Source organism: Plodia interpunctella, chromosome 19, assembly GCF_027563975.2.
Source record: "Plodia interpunctella isolate USDA-ARS_2022_Savannah chromosome 19, ilPloInte3.2, whole genome shotgun sequence".
Classification (NCBI taxonomy): Eukaryota; Metazoa; Arthropoda; class Insecta; order Lepidoptera; family Pyralidae; genus Plodia; species Plodia interpunctella.
Genome location: NC_071312.1, coordinates 3,083,704 through 3,102,352, shown reverse-complemented (window position 1 = coordinate 3,102,352; position 18,649 = coordinate 3,083,704). Strand labels below are relative to the sequence as shown.

At 33.8% G+C, this 18,649-nt stretch overlaps 1 protein-coding gene across 1 annotated transcript in view; it reads right to left on the bottom strand.

Annotated features, from left to right (window-relative positions):
- The window catches only part of Spec2, a 30,214-nt gene extending 15,321 nt beyond the window's left edge, over window positions 1–14,893 (bottom strand). Inside the window, exon 1 of the mRNA XM_053759398.1 lies at window positions 14,680–14,893. The gene's annotated coding sequence lies outside the window, so the exon portion shown is untranslated. The remainder of the gene's footprint in view (window positions 1–14,679) is intronic.
- Between the last annotated feature and the right edge of the window lie 3,756 nt (window positions 14,894–18,649).

Below are 18,649 nucleotides of genomic sequence, written 5' to 3'. Positions count from 1 at the left end.
CGTATACCTATATCTATTGTACAACAAAAATTGTTGCAGGATTACGGTATGTTTTATTTTTAATAAATTAGAGTTAACGAACTGCGACGCAACAGCAGCATTTCCAAAGTTCGAGGATTCGCGTTAGGTAGACGGCCCGTAGTAAATCTGTAACCGAAACCTCAAAATTAGCTTATCCGATCCCGGGCTTCGAGGCGTCGCAGCCTTGAATGCCACGGGAAAATGCTCTCATGTGAAAAAGAGTGGCCATCCCCAATATACGAACTGTTCCATGTTCATAAGTAATTAAATAAAATATTTGATGAGATGAATTACATACATAAAGAAAAACTTCTGCCATCCTAGCATTTTTCTTGACTCTTCTCATGACGGAGGAGAGATATAGTTTAATGTCATGACACATATATACAGTATTCTTTCTAAGGTTTGTCTGCTCCTCTAGAACTCCATTTGCCTGGAACTAGAGCTACCATAATAAACTTGAGATTTGATTGCACATTGTTCATGAGATATGCAGTTTGTATGCAAAATGTAAGTAGGTAGTGATTTTATGCTCTGTTTATCTGTGAATATAAATTGCCCATCCCATTTGATCTGTTTCTCTCGTCTTCGCATGTTCCCGGCTGTGATGCTGTGACGCAAGAAGCCCGGTCAGCCAAAAAAAAAAACCTTATAATGTTGATTCGGCAGTGATTTTACAACCGGCGGCCTGCATTTCCACTATGTATCACAACGGTGCAAGTATTTACAAGTACACGAGTCGTATTCTGGTGAGACGCGGCTATTCGCGCTCGGGGTGAAGCACCTGTCAGCTGACTCATTGTGGGGTGACTATAATTCTAATTGCATTGAGGGACTTTCTCAATTGTTTGAACAAAATGGTTATTTCTGTAAAGTTACGTTTAAGTTCTTACGAAAATTAAGGAATAGTGTATTCTTTGGTGGATTAAATTCCTAGGTTGTATCAAAATAATTGTTATCACAAATTCCACATATCGTGTCAAAAATAAAATATATTTCATTAAATATAGAGTTTTAACAGCAACATTTATTATGTTGTACATATTTATTAAAATATATGACATATGATGATAAATATAATTAAGAGTACTTCTATAGATAAGAAGGAATTGCAGTAATTTCATTGTGAGAAAATGACCAGCATCTACCTATTGTAAAAATGATGCTCTTAATATTATGAATATGTATATGATTTTGTTCAATTTAAATTTCGCTTTCTCGAAAACAATGATGTTGCTGGTATGCTATAGATCATATTTTATGGAGGTTAATTGAGTACAAGTTCAATTTTTCACACGCTTATTATTATACTGCAATTCCCATGGTAATAAATACAATGTTATGACTAAGTGAAAAGAAATTTCCAATATAATAATCGGTCATTGTTTTTGACAGTTGGTTTTTCATAATTTTACTTATTAATTGAAGACGTTTTCTAATAAAAAATGTTAAAAAAAGTATTTTATTGTCATAATTCTCAATCACTGTTAATATACATACAAGGTAAAAATTAAAAAAAATGTATATGTACTCATCATTCGTAATAATTAAATATTTTCCCTTTCCCAGGATGACTTAAATTAAATTCACGTTTATGTATACAGAACCTTATGTTATTTCAGTTATACCATTATTCAATTTACGCTATTACTATAGGCGATCATTAGATTTGTTTACATTAGATTGATAAATTATCAATTTATCAAAACTTTCACTGTCAATTAAGTACTCAAGTTTAAATTTCCCGTGTAGATATTACGATTTACGACTAAATTGAACAAGAGCAATATATTTCAATTATCTCGTCAAATAAATAAATTTCTAAGATAAAAAAAATATAAGTATATACTATATTTCATTACCCACAATGCACATATATACGAACCTAACATGCATAATTTGTAAACATATGAAGCCTTGTTAGTTTTTGTCTTGCCTTCCTTAAAATATAAGATTGTGTTGTCACCCTGCAACCCTGACGTTTGCGGCAGGGTCGCAGGAGATCGGGGACTTACGGGAATAGGGGAAAGCTGATGACCTCAAAAACAACCTTATAATAATAAGTACAAGGCATAAAACTCATGTTCCGACAGTAGGTCTCAGCCTACAGAGAAAGGTGTTCCGTTTGAACCTTGCAAGTAGGTACGTAGGTATATAGGTAGGTATATCTTGCTCGTCCTACCGGTATTTTACAGGGACTTTCTCAAAATGTGTTGTATATTTTTTGAGTTAATTGCTGCTATATTTGGTCCTGAAAAATTATGTTTAAGTAGTCGGAAAAGCCATTAGTATTAAAAAATGCATCCGAGCAGTTACCCGGTTTCTTCTTCAGCCACAAAACGTTGGAGCGTAGTGTCCGCTTTTTATGTCTTTTACGCTTCGCACGACCTTCGATGCTCTTATTTGTCAGTCATTCTACTTCTCGACATTAAGCTCAGCTTTCCCCTTCTGCAGAGGCAGAGTTTTCAAGTGCAAACCAACCAAAAACAACTTCTAAAAATAGCTGTACCCACTTTCCGAGTCAGTCAACACCTTGGACTTGCCCTGTTTACTGCTCAGTCATTTGAACCACCTTTAATACGCATTAGCCCTTCCACCACTCGCATCGAATCCCTTTTAGTACATTACACGGCTTGTTGAATCAATACATGCCACACAGGACAAAAAGTCGGTAAAGTGAAAATTATAATTATGCATAGAAATTTCCCAAAGAATAGGGCTTTTTGTGGGCTTTTTCTATTAGCCGTTTTTTTTTTTCTCTTTAGGACTTATTGAGGTTTGGTCAGAATGGACTGTGTCGCCCTCATAGGTAATAACAAAAACTGTATCATTTTATTATAGCGTCAGGCAATTACCATTCTGTACAATATAATAAATTTATATTAGAACTCTGTATAAAAGTGTCTGGACACATTCCAAATATGGATATATAATAAGTCTTCAATTTTGTCACATTTACTACATTGGGAGAATTCGAATTGCCCATCATAAAGTCAGATTCACCTAATTGTGACAAGTTTATGACCAAAATATTGTTTAAATTTCACGATAATAAGCAGGATCTGAACGCGCCTATACTTTATCTAGTTCTTCAAAGTTTTTTCGACGTTCCAACCAAAATAACTTTTTTTATTACTTTTTTCATAGTTTTATGATTAATTTTCAAGACTTCCATACCTATTGTTTACTATGTGTTTTTAATTATATGTACGAATAGCAGATATACTCTGGAGTTCAACTCATAAAGCCATTAATGGTATGTTCACTTTCTAGTGATCCGCGGTAGTACTATTACCTATTCTGTGGTTCGATCTCAATCATCTGTGTACATGCCGAGATACATCGAATTAATTGACTGGCGGCAGCCTTTCATGTTGATTTGAATCGTGGAACATCGACTATCATTCACGACTGCTGCGTAATCCTTTGCAATATTTATCGACTTCGAATTTTATTCGAATCAATTTAAAATTTTGTTAGATAACGTATATGGCAACTGAAACGTCGGCGTCGCACTCTATCAAAATTATTGTAGCTTTTGTCTGTAACTCTGCTCTCGTAAAACCACGCAACAATTGGATAGTACTTAGTAAGATGGGCCTATATGTATAGATAGGTCGGTGATAGTAAAAACGGGCAAATAGTAAGGTGTTACCTTAATAAAATATCTGGATCGTCCAAAATATATCCACCGAAAACAATGAATCATTTTGAGTGTGGCGAAGGTCGTTTTATCAAGAGAAATTAATTAATATGTAATTAATAGAATAGATAAATGAATCGACGTTACGCTTGACTATGATGATAAAATACTATTACGATTTGATTACACAGTACATAATCAAACAAAACTACGGACTATAAATTAAATCTTTAAGAAGAGGTCATAAGTGAGAACAGCAAAAAGTAAAAAATATTATACACTGGGAATGGAATTAGTGAGCTATACACATAATCTACACTGTTCATAAAATCCCTCAAAAATTGCGAAAGAAGATGACAAATATTTGTTGTGCTCCACATCATTATTATACTTGACTAGGGGCCCAGCTTGGTATAGTATCGTACGGGTGAAAGTCAAAAGGCAAAATTTGAAGTGGTTCAGGAGGAATTAAGCTTATTAGATAGACAGAATAGCGGTGTTGGTCGAATCCACGGGTTGTGGATTCCACACCGGTTCTTTTATGCGATTTTCTAGTCTACAGATACTATTTAATCTTATATATGGTAGTTTTCATAGCGTACGATATACACATATTCCTATCATTTCTGCATCAGTTAATTTATGGAATGGGGAAGGCAAATTGAAATCACTCCATTGTCCAGTAAACAAGGAATTTTGTTAATGCAATTTGCCACTATCTCTTCTTTTATGGACTGCCACAAAGTCTAAAGAAGTAAAGGTCAGTAATATCCGGTTCACGCCATCTTGTGATACATGACGCGTGGATGCGTGATTTATTTTTTTATTTATTGTTATTATTTACAACAACAACGGTACAACTGTGTCCTATTACAGTATTTAGTTAATATAAAGAAGAAAAATCTTATAACAACATCAGATTTATAGAAAGATCATTGTATTTTTAATACATGCAAGTCGCACGCATTCGTCATTCTCGCTGATCATCACCTAAGATAAGTTTTGAATAAGGACAATTTATCAAGAGTACTCGTATGTGGTGACGGTGGTGGTGGTACCAATATGTATCGAGGAAATAAATAGAATTATATTGCTAAATTGTTTATGCAATAACGAAGTTGATCGAAAGTAAATATTCTAACTAGATCAAGGTTCTAGTCTGTTTGTAAATATGTTTTTGTGAAAAATGTTAAATGTTAGGAGTGAAATCGACGTTTAAGGAATGTGAATCGACAAGGAAGAAACATCTAATTTGACTGTCATATTCAGGAAAGGCATTATCTATACAGAGGATATTTTTATAATGAGCGGCGTCCGGTGCTATTAATTTTCCTCCTTCTAATTCATACCAAAATTTCGTTGCGTTTAAACTCTTGTAATGATGATGTAGGTATATGTCAGGTATAGAGCCATATCTCCATTATATATTTAAGATCTTCTTCATCTTCAGCCCATTATCATTCAATTCTGATAGCAATGCACGCTATTTTCTTTGGTCTTGTGCTATTCTCATCTACCGCCTTCCATTAATCTCGACCAGATCATCATTACTTACCAGCTGTAATGACGACTTGAGTAACCCACATTTCAGCGAGTTCTGGATCTGCACTCCAGTAGCATTTTCCCCATCGTTCAACTGTAGTGCGTCATAGATGGCCCGCCCATCGCCACTTTTTTGTATATGTATGTTAGTTAATTTGATAAGAATACTTACTTGGTTAATAACTTGAATGCGTAAAGTACTAACCTTCAGTCAGATACACCGAAAGACAAAGCTACACCTCCAAAGAAACATTTTCTACTTTGTTCTCACAGTAATGTGTTCCATTGTAAATAAGTCATCTCACGGCCTACCAGCGTTTTATAGCTGAGCTATTGACCACGAGAACTAACCATAAATACCATAACTTTATAAGTGGAATAAGAAATAAAAAGCATAACTTATGTAGCCATCTGCGGGATCTTTTCTTTGTTAGTTCTTTAGGCTTTACGTATAATATTGGTATATCGATGATTAATCACAATATCGATTCTTCTTCTCTTCGAGTGTGTGCTACCATTGGTGTTAGATTTTATTCAAGTCGCGTAACGGCATCTGACATGACTTTTACGACTATCTTATAAATAGATTTAGGGCCAGATACTTCATCGGGCACAGATTATTTATAAGAGTAAGTATTCCAGATAGTAAAGTAAGTTACTTAGGAATCATTACTTATATAACTACTCGAGTAAATACACACTGTGCACTTATTGCACTTTCATTCAGAATCTACTTTCTACTGTGTTTATTTCAGCGTATGGAAACATGTCGAGAATGCGAGATCAAAGCAAAGGCCAGAAATAGCAGTACGTTGCCATGACAACCGTCTCCCGGTCAGCTCCCGCCAGGATGTGCAGCGCTGGACTATTTGTGTGTTTTTGTCTTGCTGTTTTGATAGTTTTACCGTCTAGACATGACTATTCACTTTACGATGTGCAGGAAAAAAAGGAAATTATGTAAACGTCGTTATGGGACATCGATTTAATGAGTAGGCAGAAATTAACAAGGTTCCTAGATCCTTATGGTGCTGAACTTTGGAGGCCAGAAGAAGGACCAAACTTTTTTATGCTCCATTAATGAATACTTTGTCCAAGTATACTTTGTCCAATGCTTCTCTTCATTAGAGACGACAACGATCCAGTAGGGTCACTAGTGTCCATAGACAGTGTTTATTCACCACCAGACACGTTTGCTAACTATGCTGTAAATAAAATAATTGTAGGAATAATAAGCGGGGTTTTATTTAGTGTACTATGTATACATAGTGTTATAACACTATAACAGTTTCGTTCTTTGTTATCTACCTTGTATTTGACAATGAATTCAAGTCTCGACGATAAACTACAGTTAAATAGCCCAAATTAATAAGACCTCGACATTCGAACAGTCTAGGAAGTATTCGACGTTATCGGAGCTCTTCGTATGTTTGACACCAATGACGCATACAATTAAACTGTACAGTATACATAATTTTATGCATTGGTGCTTAAGATAGAGTCATTTTGGGTGCTGATCTTTTGGGAGTTAATTTAAAAAAGAGTTAACTAAAGTATTTTTTTCTCTGACGCAATTATGATATAAAATTTGAATATACGCACCAAGTTCTAGATATTTCAGAGATAGATACATATCATTTGATAAATATTGACAGCTGTCATGTTTATGATGAAATGTTATCAGTGAAGAGAAATTGCCCAAATTTTTTGAATAAATTATTATTAATTATGTGTTTCGTCTTCCATATTCGTCATAACCCGACGATGAAAAGATTTTTTGTGTGCTTTTAATCGTCCTGTTTGAATTGTTGAGTGATTCTAAATCCTGGCTTGATAGTTCACAACCTGGCTATTAAAATTACACGCGAAATTAAAAGCAATTCATTTCAGTATTGTGTTAATGTCTACTCATTTGTACTAAAAGGTTTTTATCTATCATTCATTGTGTTCAATCTAATGGATGTGAATAATAGATAACATATAATAGGACTCCTTCCACTAACTTGCGAAACTTTGACAGTTAATAATAGACCGACTCACTACAGTTGCCAAAGATACGAAGCGGTTAAAACTATCTTGATTATGAAATTCTCATCACACAAGATGACGGCTGATAAAGTAACTGCCCTATTTATATTACAGCTAGATAATGATCAATTGTCATTCACAATGCAAACAGTAACGAATCCATCTTTAAATAATGCAAAATGAGAAGTGTTTATCAAATCATCGTCGATATAATAGTGTGTGATTTAATATATAATCATAGTTTTACTTTAAAATAAAGTCTTCTTCGTATAGACCTAACTAGATGGACTATTGCGAAACTATCAGTTTTTTACCAGTAGTTGGCCACGGCTAATGTATTCTATGTTACTGCATCAAGGTTTCCGTGCGTGCACGAGTCTGGGCTAAGGTGAAATATTGTCTGCACTGTAAAAATACAATTACCACCGAAGACAATGATAACTAATCAAGTATGGACCGTGGACTAACACGACGAAATCGTTTCCATCTCAAGTATCTAATAATAAATATGCTACTAAAATAACAACTCTAAAGCAGTCATTAGAAAGATCTCGCTTCAAACGGTCAATACGGTCCATATATACAGGTACAATTCGGATTATTTTTGTACCTACTGTAAATATCGCGTATAAAGAAAGTGACAAATGCGTCGCCGCGGCGGTGGAACACATGAATGCACTCGACATAGATATGGATGTTCACACAGAGTTCAATACGCATGTTTAATAAGGAAATGTCAATAACCGGCACTCTAGATTGAGGTAGGAACTAGTGGTTCTTTTGATATAAGTACATTGTAACGTCATCTATATAAATCAACCTACTTAGGAAATGTCTATAATATAACAAAATCAATTAGCATTATAGTGAAAATAAAAACACAACAAAATGTAGTAGTACAATAATAAAAAGTTAATATTATTGTTATGAATTAAAGTGGAAAGTTAATCTAGGCAAATTGATATAACAGAGCACAAATTGTATAAGCACATGCAAACAGTATAAATGACGTTAGTCTGCTATTTGATGTTTCAGATTGCGTGACCACGGTATCTGGGGACCCCATCTTGACAATTGCAAGGCATCCCAATTCCTTTAGCCAGCTATTTGGGTCATCCGCTTCTAGCTGTATGGTGGCGCAAGATCGGTTTATCAAACCATTTCAATATTTATTTCTGTAGGCTCCGCACTAGCGCCGAATTCAGACAGATGCTGACGCGAATGCATAAACATTGCGTAATTTCTAAGAGTGCTTTTATTTATCGCAACGAAAGCAATGTATACTGAATTCGCCAAAGTTTGGCGAAGTGTGGAGCCGATGTGAGATGTTTGTTATTATAAAGTGATAATGGAGTGGTTTTTGTAACCTATTTCGCAACAGAATAGAAAATGGTGCGGCTTTCCTAAGTGTTCTTGTGAGCGTCTTCTTGGAAACGTTCCAGCTCATATTGATTTCGCCCAAAGCTATTGTAGCTCAATCTAACACTTCTATTCTAGTGCTGTGGTCTTAACAATTTTATCATGAAGGTAATGTAACGATTACTGTATTTATCACTATAACTATATTTGCCTTCTCTTGTTTTAGCATAGGTAGTTTCATTTTTGAGATTCGGATATAAAAAAAGTAGATTAACTGTGACTAACATATGGAAAGTATGGAAAAGGACAAACAAACAACATTTCGTCAGTTTGTGGAAGTATATGTGCCTAATCTTGTATGTAGTAATAATTGAGGTTACGCATACTCTGTGAATCATATTGTTCTTCGTCATTGATACTTATAAAAAAATCTGCTAAGATCATTATTGGAGTAAATTTTTGTGGCAAATTACTGTAATTAAAGCATAGATCAACAAAACAATAATACCCGAAACAACATTTTTATAGGTAGGTATATATGCACAAATTCCATTGGAAAATTATTCAAGTGGTATAAAAACATTGCTGATGAATTTATTTAGTTATTATGTATTATTATAATTATATAAATATTATTATTAAAGTTGTTTACAAGTTTGCGTTATTCAAATCAGCTCTCCAAACATAAACATTGGTTGCAGAAAGTCGAAAAGGCACATATTTCATCTTAACAGTGCATGTCACAAGTGACATGTTGCCAATGCACCAAGTTTCACCAAGTAGTAAGTATTATTGCAATGTATCTTGATACAAGATTACCACAAAGTATGCCAGACGTAATTTGGAAAATTTATCACTTCCAGTCATAGAAATTTAATTGAAAGGATTGCAAACTTTTAGAACTTTTCCGAATTCCAATAATATGATCCTAATAGATACTAATATAAAATAAAGTTTAGATGCATGTGAGTATGTGTGCAAAATGTATATCGGGCGGATTTCGGTGGAATTTGGTAAACTGGTAGCATATTACTTATATAACACGTATAAAATAATGAATGTTAAAATTATTTTCATTTTATACAAAAATTAAGCCCCAGGGTGCTGCTACCACCAAAACAAATAAATTAGATTGTAAACTTTGCCATTCAACAAATTTAATCTTCTCACCGGTAACATAACTGGTTTTATTGCTAAAATCAGATATAACCTCAAGGTTGTACTTGTGTCTGGTCTCTCAAACAATTCACATTGAAGTAAAATGTAAACAAAGCCTGTGATAAGTTAATTAAATGTAGATTAGATTGTAGATGATGATGTGATTCGCCATAAACTTTAACAGTACAGATATTCGAGTTAGAAATAATTATCCACAATCAATGTTAAAAATATCCTCCACTTTTATATTTCCCGCTTTGTAGCGAGGACATAGGATTCATTCTAGCGTTTCAACTTTAGTATACCATTGCTAAGAAAAAATGTTTGAGACAATTTTGATTGTAACTATGAATGTTTTTTACTTCACAATCCAAATAAAGATTAGTTGTTGTTCTGCACGAAACACCAACACTTCAAGACCTCTTGTTTTGACCTAGAAATACTGATTGGGTAAATGTATCATGGATCTTCTTAGTTTGGTTTTATGACTCATTCTCAAGTGTCGCTGATTTTGTGCCATTATTGTTTAAAATCTCTTGTTTTATTTTAGCTGCTTCGTTGTTATTACCTGTGGCATATGGTTCATTTTTCTTCTCGGTGTGTGCATGACGTCGCTCTGAATAATTTTATTCGTCTCACAATGGTTTGCGTTAGCGCGTCGCAGTGTCCATTATTGATAACTGCTGGATCTTGTACGCGAAGTAATTTAATAATACTCTATTGTGTAGTTATTGTGAGTATAGTAGATGTAACGATTATCTTTTGTAGTTGATTGTTGTTTTGGGAACTGTTTTAACATAGTCTGGCTTTTATTTTGATTTGAGACATAATACAACATTATAAATAATGCAGTCATGGTGACTGCATTATTACAATTGCTGATATTAAGTTTTCATAAAACATGTTTTTGATTGAAGTTTAATTTTGAAATATATATTATGTCATTTGATCATAACCAGAAAGAAATGAAGACATACATATAAAATGCAAAATACTTTACAAATGACATCATTGGTCTGATTATGTTATTCGATAAGTTTTACTAATAACCTTCCGTAAAGTTTCATATCAAATAATTTACTCAAACCTATTGAACCGGATCAAATTGCATCGCTTTGTACCTATTGCAAATGTAAAAATGTCAGCAACATTACATTTCGTAACCACATTACGATTTCAATGTCTGTGAGTCATTCCCGGCTTAGTACCGGCCAACGAACTTAAAAAAAGCTATCGTGAGTACATGTTTACGTTCTAAATGTATGTGTCAGGCAAGCAAAGAGAATAAAGAAAGATTTAACACAATTTTAAAGGATAAAACTGTGAATAAAAAAGTTCAGAGACTTCATTCGGGACATGGGTTTCTATCACAGGAAGGCAAAAAATTGATAAGATATTAATTAAGTATAAAAACGCTTAATGGCTATAAAGACCAATGTAAGATCAAATAGTTGATTATTTAAATTTAAAAGTAAAATACTACTCTTACCTTGAGATAAAATTAAAGGTATTTTGAAATAAAGTAACAAAAACAGTAAACAAGAAATTGAACAAATCTTTCTTATTATTCCTTGCAGTCTAAAAAGAATTCTTTCATCACGATGTTTCATTGTCTGTGAGTTGATCAGGATATAACTGCTAAACAAATAATTCTCTGAACTATGCTAAGATGAGAGGTATGGAATGGACCCATTGACAGCCGAGTGCTAACAAGTGAGTTAAAACACCTGGATGGTTCCGATGGTTAAACCGTTTTGGACATTAAAATTATTAGTGTAAGGTTTATTATTGTGTATGATTTAGGAGTTGCTTAAATTTAAGCCATTGTCGTAATTGGCCATTGAATCGTTTAAAAAATAAGATTGAATAAGTGTAATTTTGTAAACGAATTAACTAAAGCAAAATCAGAAGCAATAGATAGAATTTTTTAAAGTGTTGGTAAGTACTTTAATGAACATTTTACTTATGATATTCTATCAGTTGATTATACAAAACCATTTCATTTAAAATTGGTAAATATAAATAGCATTAAACGGTTTAATTTTAATCTATTTTGATGATAGGAAAAAAATATTATAGCAAATAATAAAATACATTTTTATATGTGATGACTTGTAATAATATGAGGAACAAATTTAAGAATTTCTTTTGTTCATTTAGCACATTCGGTCTGGTACCGTTTGCAATTTGTATTTCGTGTCTATGCCTGAGTACCGTTGTTTGGGGTTCAATGTAACTTTTTTATCTTCAATGTGTACTGTTGAATCTTTACCATTATCTTATAAATTGCTTCGGTCAGATAGCTGGCTTTTACTAGCGGCTTCGCCCGCGTGAATAGAAGTTCCACCATTCTCAGTCTTAATGTTATTTTTCTAATATATTAGTAAAGAATCTCTGCAAAATTACAAGTTTTTAAATTTAACGGTTCATCAGCTCAGCTTTGTTAGTGTAAATATTTTATAGTAAGTCACAGCGTCCAATTTTACATACGTAAGTATATATAGAATAGGGAATCTAAGATCTTCTACTTAGGTTTCTTGATTGAATCGAATTGAAACGAGAACGTCAAAAACATCTCACTCTGGTAATACTTCAGCAAATGCTGAGCACAGAAGCGGTTTATGAGGGTGTTTCGGGTCGATGCAGCAACTTTGCAAATTAAATTGGACGCCGTCCAAATCATGAGATTTATTTCGAGACTGTTGCTGTGTACATCCATTGTTAATGTTATGAAACGCTGAAACTTTACGATGATAACTAATTTGCTACAAAGTTTCGAAACGTCGTTGTTGTTGTTAATTAATAAATGTTGAGGGTGACAGAACTGGATATCATTAACGTTAATCCAGTAGGAGGTATTTAACATTAAAGTTATTGTTATTTACTTTGATATCTGTGATATTTTATACATTTTGATGTGATGCAGTGGTTTAACTTATATCGCCATTGAATGATACACATTCCATTGATCAATAATAATAAAATCGAACTGCTATACTGACAGCAGTTTATCATGATGACGTAAATATTGATTTTCATTTGGCTTGTAGTTTAACTACAGTTATCCTGGATATAGATACAAAGTTGGATAGATGGATATGTTATGAGTGGAATTGAGAATTACGTAGAAAAGGTTACTTAATTAAAATTAAACGAAAATAAAAGTCGAAAAGCTAAGAAGGATATAAAGAATGCGTTCGGCACGATAAGGTAACAGAAGAGTTAACACGTATTAGAGATAGAACTGTTTCGATCCAACATAAGAGGGTAGCCTATTGAATTTTTGGAAATTATCTACATCATTTTAGAAAACATTTAAAATCGAACAAGCTAACTGTAATTAATAGAAAAATAATCTTGCTTATTAATGAATTAATGATGGTCTGCCAAACCATGCTTTTACTAATGAGTTGTACCTACATTTACTGTTGTTATATTAGTATTCCATCCGCGGTCGAACCAAAAGCGGATGATTGGTATCCGTCAAGAAGACTCGCTTCTATTGCGGCCTGCGTGTGCGTCATTTACACTGTGTCCTTGGTAAGCGACGACAAGACATTGTGACATTTGGATTTATTTTCTTGTGATCTCTCAATCTATTATACAAGCACTGTTGCCCATGGCGTCGTGCTGCATTCCATAGCTCACGTAGGACGATTAAGAAGCGTTGTTATAACGTCTCTATAGTAGTGTTCCGTCGTAACAATGGTTATTGTTCAAACAAAATCTACAACTCTTATAGTGATGACAATATTGTACATTATCTAACTTCATAGGATGAGATCACTGTTATATGCTAATTATTTGTACTTTCTAATTGATTCATCGCTTGGATCTTTCATATTCTTTCTCTGCTTATCTAATTATCATCATTATAACTCGTCCTATCATCTGTGGTTGAAGCGATGTGTCTAATCTTTCTACAAGTCTATGTTCCCTTTATATTACTCTTAACACTTTTGTATAGCCCCACAAGAAGAGCCATAACAGTATCGGTCTCTGTTTTCCCCTGTCCATTTCCTATTTAACTGTCTGAATGTACTCTACATACTATACAATCTAAAGTGTGTAATTGTAACAACCAATAACATACTCTTAGACCATTGTCGTGACAATTATACTTCCTTTTACTGCCATACACCATCGGTGGTGCTCCGCTTCCTGAAGGAGCTGTATACCAGCCTCAAACATACAAACTCACAAAAGTTTACCTCTTTATAATGATATAATAGTAGATATAGATTAGTAATGTTTTACAGGTAGGTGTAATTATTACGATTAATTAACTTACATTTCCTTGTTTACGAGATAATAATACTGCAGTGACTCTACGTCGGTGTTACATTTCAAATGCAACCAACGGTAAATATGTCTGTCGGGAATTGATATTACAAATATGCTAACTAACCGCAATATTCAATGGCGCATCGAAAACTCGTTCAAAAGTTAGGATTTGGAACCTAAATTTTGATTTTGCTGAAATATGAGAGTATCAAAAGTGTACGTCCACTCCCGTGATCAGCTTATTGATGTATATAAAATATGTAGTACAAATAAAATAATATATTCAACGTGTTTTCAATCTGTGCCAGGATATCTAGAAGCGTTTCTAGAAATCGTAACATTTGCATAAAATACGTCATAACATATGTAGGTTAGAAAGAGTAGAATTCTTATCTTGACACATTGAAGACTAATGCATATTTATAGAAAATAGAAATGCTCCTCATCAGATTACGAGAGTATAGAGTAATAGCAGACGTAGCAGTCAGACGAGTTCAAAAGAACACATAAGTAACGGAATTGCGAACCTGTGTCATAAAAACTACAAACTTCCAATTAAATACATGTTAGACTAAAAACCGGAAACGGCCAATCAACCCAAATAACTTTTCTGCTTAAATTACAGGATAAAAAATCAATAAACTTACTTGTAGTAGTAGAAACACTGAATCCTTACAAGGTTTAAGTTACACTTTGAAAAAAATTCTTTGCACCGTATACTAGATAACACAAATCGGTTCCGTCGCACAAGATATTTGAATAAACGTTTTTGTAATAACTATTTAATGTATTTTGATAACATTGAGAAGGAATAACAGACGTGCATCCCCCACGAAGTTCGGCCAGTTACTGGTGACGAAGAGCGGTTGTAAGCTGCGAGTAACCGAAAGGTCTTAACTGAAATCTCTGTTTTGGAAACCAGAGCTTTGCTGCTTGAGTCTTACAGCTTATATTCTCTTGTTGGTGTTGTGGGTTAGTTTCGCTCCCCATATCGTGTATGCCTCGACCATGCACACATTTCTTTTGAGAGAAAAGGCGAAAGGACACTGTGACCACTTGACTGGCCCGGCCGGTCGCAAGCCGCCCGAGTTATCTTTGTGTAGCAACAACTTAACAGCTTCAAGTAAGTGAGTGGACTGTTTATCAACTACTATAGCGTAAGTGTGTGCTGGTTGTAATGTTTCACTTGACGTTTTGGTTAAGGAGTCTTATATATCCTAATATATAAGACTCCTTAACCTTCAACAACCTTGGGTTAGGACCAAAGGTAGTTTTAAAACCCGTGCCATATCTCAGTTTTTATGATTTCATTTAATCGCAACGGCACACACATTATTATTGGTTCAGCAATTTATTAACGTGTGTTCATACTTACATTTTGACGCAGTCGGCTACAAAGCTTTCAGCCTACCAAGGCAACAGCTAGGTACAATATCGGTTTTATCTTCAATTAATAGTTAAGTAAATGGACAACTACGGTGTTAATCGTCATCATAGCCGATTTAAATAGATTGTTTTCTTTATAAGGATCTTTAGAAGAGACTACTATTTTTAACAGTATCGGTTATTTGTTTTATATAACTAGTACCTTTATGTTTTTACAGTTATCAGGTATATGTATGTACTAGCTGCGCTAAAAATGCGGGATAAAAAGTACCCTCATTTATTCCAGCTTATATTCTAACCGTGTACCAAACCAACAACAATCCGTCCAGTAGATTTTGCGGGAAAGAGTAACAAACAAAGATTGGTTCAACAAAGATAACGTATGTACCTAATTAGTATTGTGATGTTTGTTGGTATTCGTAAGCAAAAACCCTCGCTATGGGACGTCAAAGCTCTGAATGTAACCTAACACGCGAGGATCAGAGAGAGATTAGTACTAGTTGAAGACGGTAAGCAGCTGTCTAGATGATCACCCATCCGGTACATTCCATTGTCCATGAGTCAGAATAATGGCGGACACGGAACATTTACTGCGAAAACTGAAAGCATGTCCGTTGACTGATTTACGATATATAACTTGCATATGTTTGCTGAAAAGTCAGTAATTTATGTTATTGTGTTTTAATATCTTTAAGTTCGTTTCGTTGATTTCAAAATTCCAACTTTTTGGTTTTTATTTTTTTTATTCGTTTTTAGGGTCGTGGTATGGTGGGAAAAAACTCCAAAAAACACCGTAATGATGTCACGTTTTCCACATAGACCAAATAGTATGTACATAACACTCTCACTTGACAGATTTTTCTTAAAATCGCTAAATAAATATTCTATAAGTGACTGAGTAATGCATACGTAATATTTATACTTAATTAAATAAATTTATATAATATAGCAAAAAAGTATGACGAAAAGACATTAACGCGAAAAAAAAATTTCGAAGAGGTAGATATTGCTTTGTTTTTACCGAAGAGGTATTTATTGGTAACGTGTATAAGTATATGTATCTATATAACGTGTAAATACTCTTCAAATCGGGAAGCGGTGGTGGTGTAATGGTTAAGACGCCCGCCCGAGGATCGAAAGATCCCAGGTTCGAATCCTACTCGTGCCACATGAGTTTGTATACCAATCTGACTCATGTATAGTTGTGGTGGATTTCATCGACCACCACTTGCTTCCGGTAAAGCAAAACATCGGGAGGAAACCTGCACACTAGTTGATTATTATTAACTTGTGTGTGAAATGGAGAAGGCAATGGCAAACCACTCCATTAATAATGCCAAGAAAGTTGTTGTGTGTGTTTCATTCCACGTAATGACCACGACCCTCAGCCATGAGGAATAAGACTATGAAGAAGTACTCTTCAAATGGTTTTTATGATTATCAATACGCACATTGAATGATTGTCAATATATCGCCATCATGTAATAAGCATACGTTGACTTGTTTACGTTTGTCGTTACAAATGAAAACAAAATTATAAACAAATAAACAAATTCGTACAAATAAATAATTTGGTCACCCTCTTACATCACATCAGGTACGGGGGGTCCAATGCAATTTAAAAAAATCTGTTTGCATGAGGCGAGAAATCGATTGTTGATAACTGTATGGCTTCTTGCCTGTCCGAATTATTAAGGATTAAATAATTAATAATTCGTAAAAGACTGTGGTAATTTTAAGCGACGCACGTGTTCCTGGTACGATATTGATCAACATTATAATAATAATTGTTAGTCGGCATCCCTTATCAGTTGTGGTCGATCCGAAATGATAGTAGTTTGTAGTTTTCTCAGACATAGGTACTATGTAATTCAAAACTTGACGTGAAAATGTGCCCGAGAAGGTCTCAATTCTGAATTATTTTATAACTTACCTAAAATAGACATAGGATTTGTTTGATAACAAATTCATTTGTTAGACAGGTTAAAAACCCCCGACGATTTTGATCAAACATATCTAAGAACCACATAAAAATTAGCTATCAAATAAAAAAAAACACATCCAAATCGGTTCACCCGTTGATGAGGTACGGTGCCACGGCACAGACAGACAGACACACTTAGCGATCAAAATTACGCCCTTCATTTTGCGTCAGGGGTTAAAAACAAGGAACAAAATGTCACAATGCGGACTTTTAAAGATATTAAAACACAAAAATATAAATTTAGTCTGAAGCAGAGCGTTGCAGAGTTGTTGAGTTTTATTTTATTATTAAAGGTATTTTATTTTAGAACTACCTTTAACTTTGTCTGTAATTTACAGATGAATTACAGCATTTTTGTGAAATATAAGAGCAAAATCGTCTGCTCTGTGATATCACTCTATGGCTAAGGAAAGATTAGTCTAAGTGTTTTAAGATTGTATGTATCATCTAGCGGCCGTCCCGGCTTCGCTCGGGTAAAAACATAATATATTATACCCCTAAACCTTCCTCAGGAATCGCACTATCTATTGATAAAAACCACATGAAAACCCGTGCAGTAGTTTTTGAGTTTATCGCGAACAGACAGACGCGGCAGAGGACATTGTTTTATAATAATGTCCTTACATTATTATAAATATTTACACGTGTTTTTGCAAATAAAATATATTTTAAACAAAAAAATTGAAATTAGAATTACATTCACCATTTCGAATGCTCTAGTTACCTCTTAGCTATAATGGTTTTGAAGCCTCGTACATTTCGGCGAGATATGGAATGGTCCTGGCCGAATTAGACGTTACATTTTATTATTTGCTTTTTTGTTCTTGCACTAAAAACACACTATAATAGATATGTACCTATCTATAGATTATGAGACCTAGACGTTATTATACAGGCTTTATTTTTGTGATTTTATCGACTTAAATATTAATTATACTCATTATATCTACCCTTGCCATCGCCAATCTTGATAGACGTGAAAACAAAATGTATTGAATATGTACTTACTAATATTTATTTTAATACTAGGTATATATGTAAAGCTTAAAAAAATATTGATAGTCATTATGAAAATGTCTTTGTCTTCGGCTTTATCATTAATCATAAATCATACTTTAACAGATTTTGAGAATTTCAGCTTTGTAAGCTAAAAAGATAAGTCTTATTTTTATCGTTATTTCCATGATAAAATAACAATCATTGACGTTCATAATATTCTGTAATAGAGTGATTATAGGCCTCTTTTT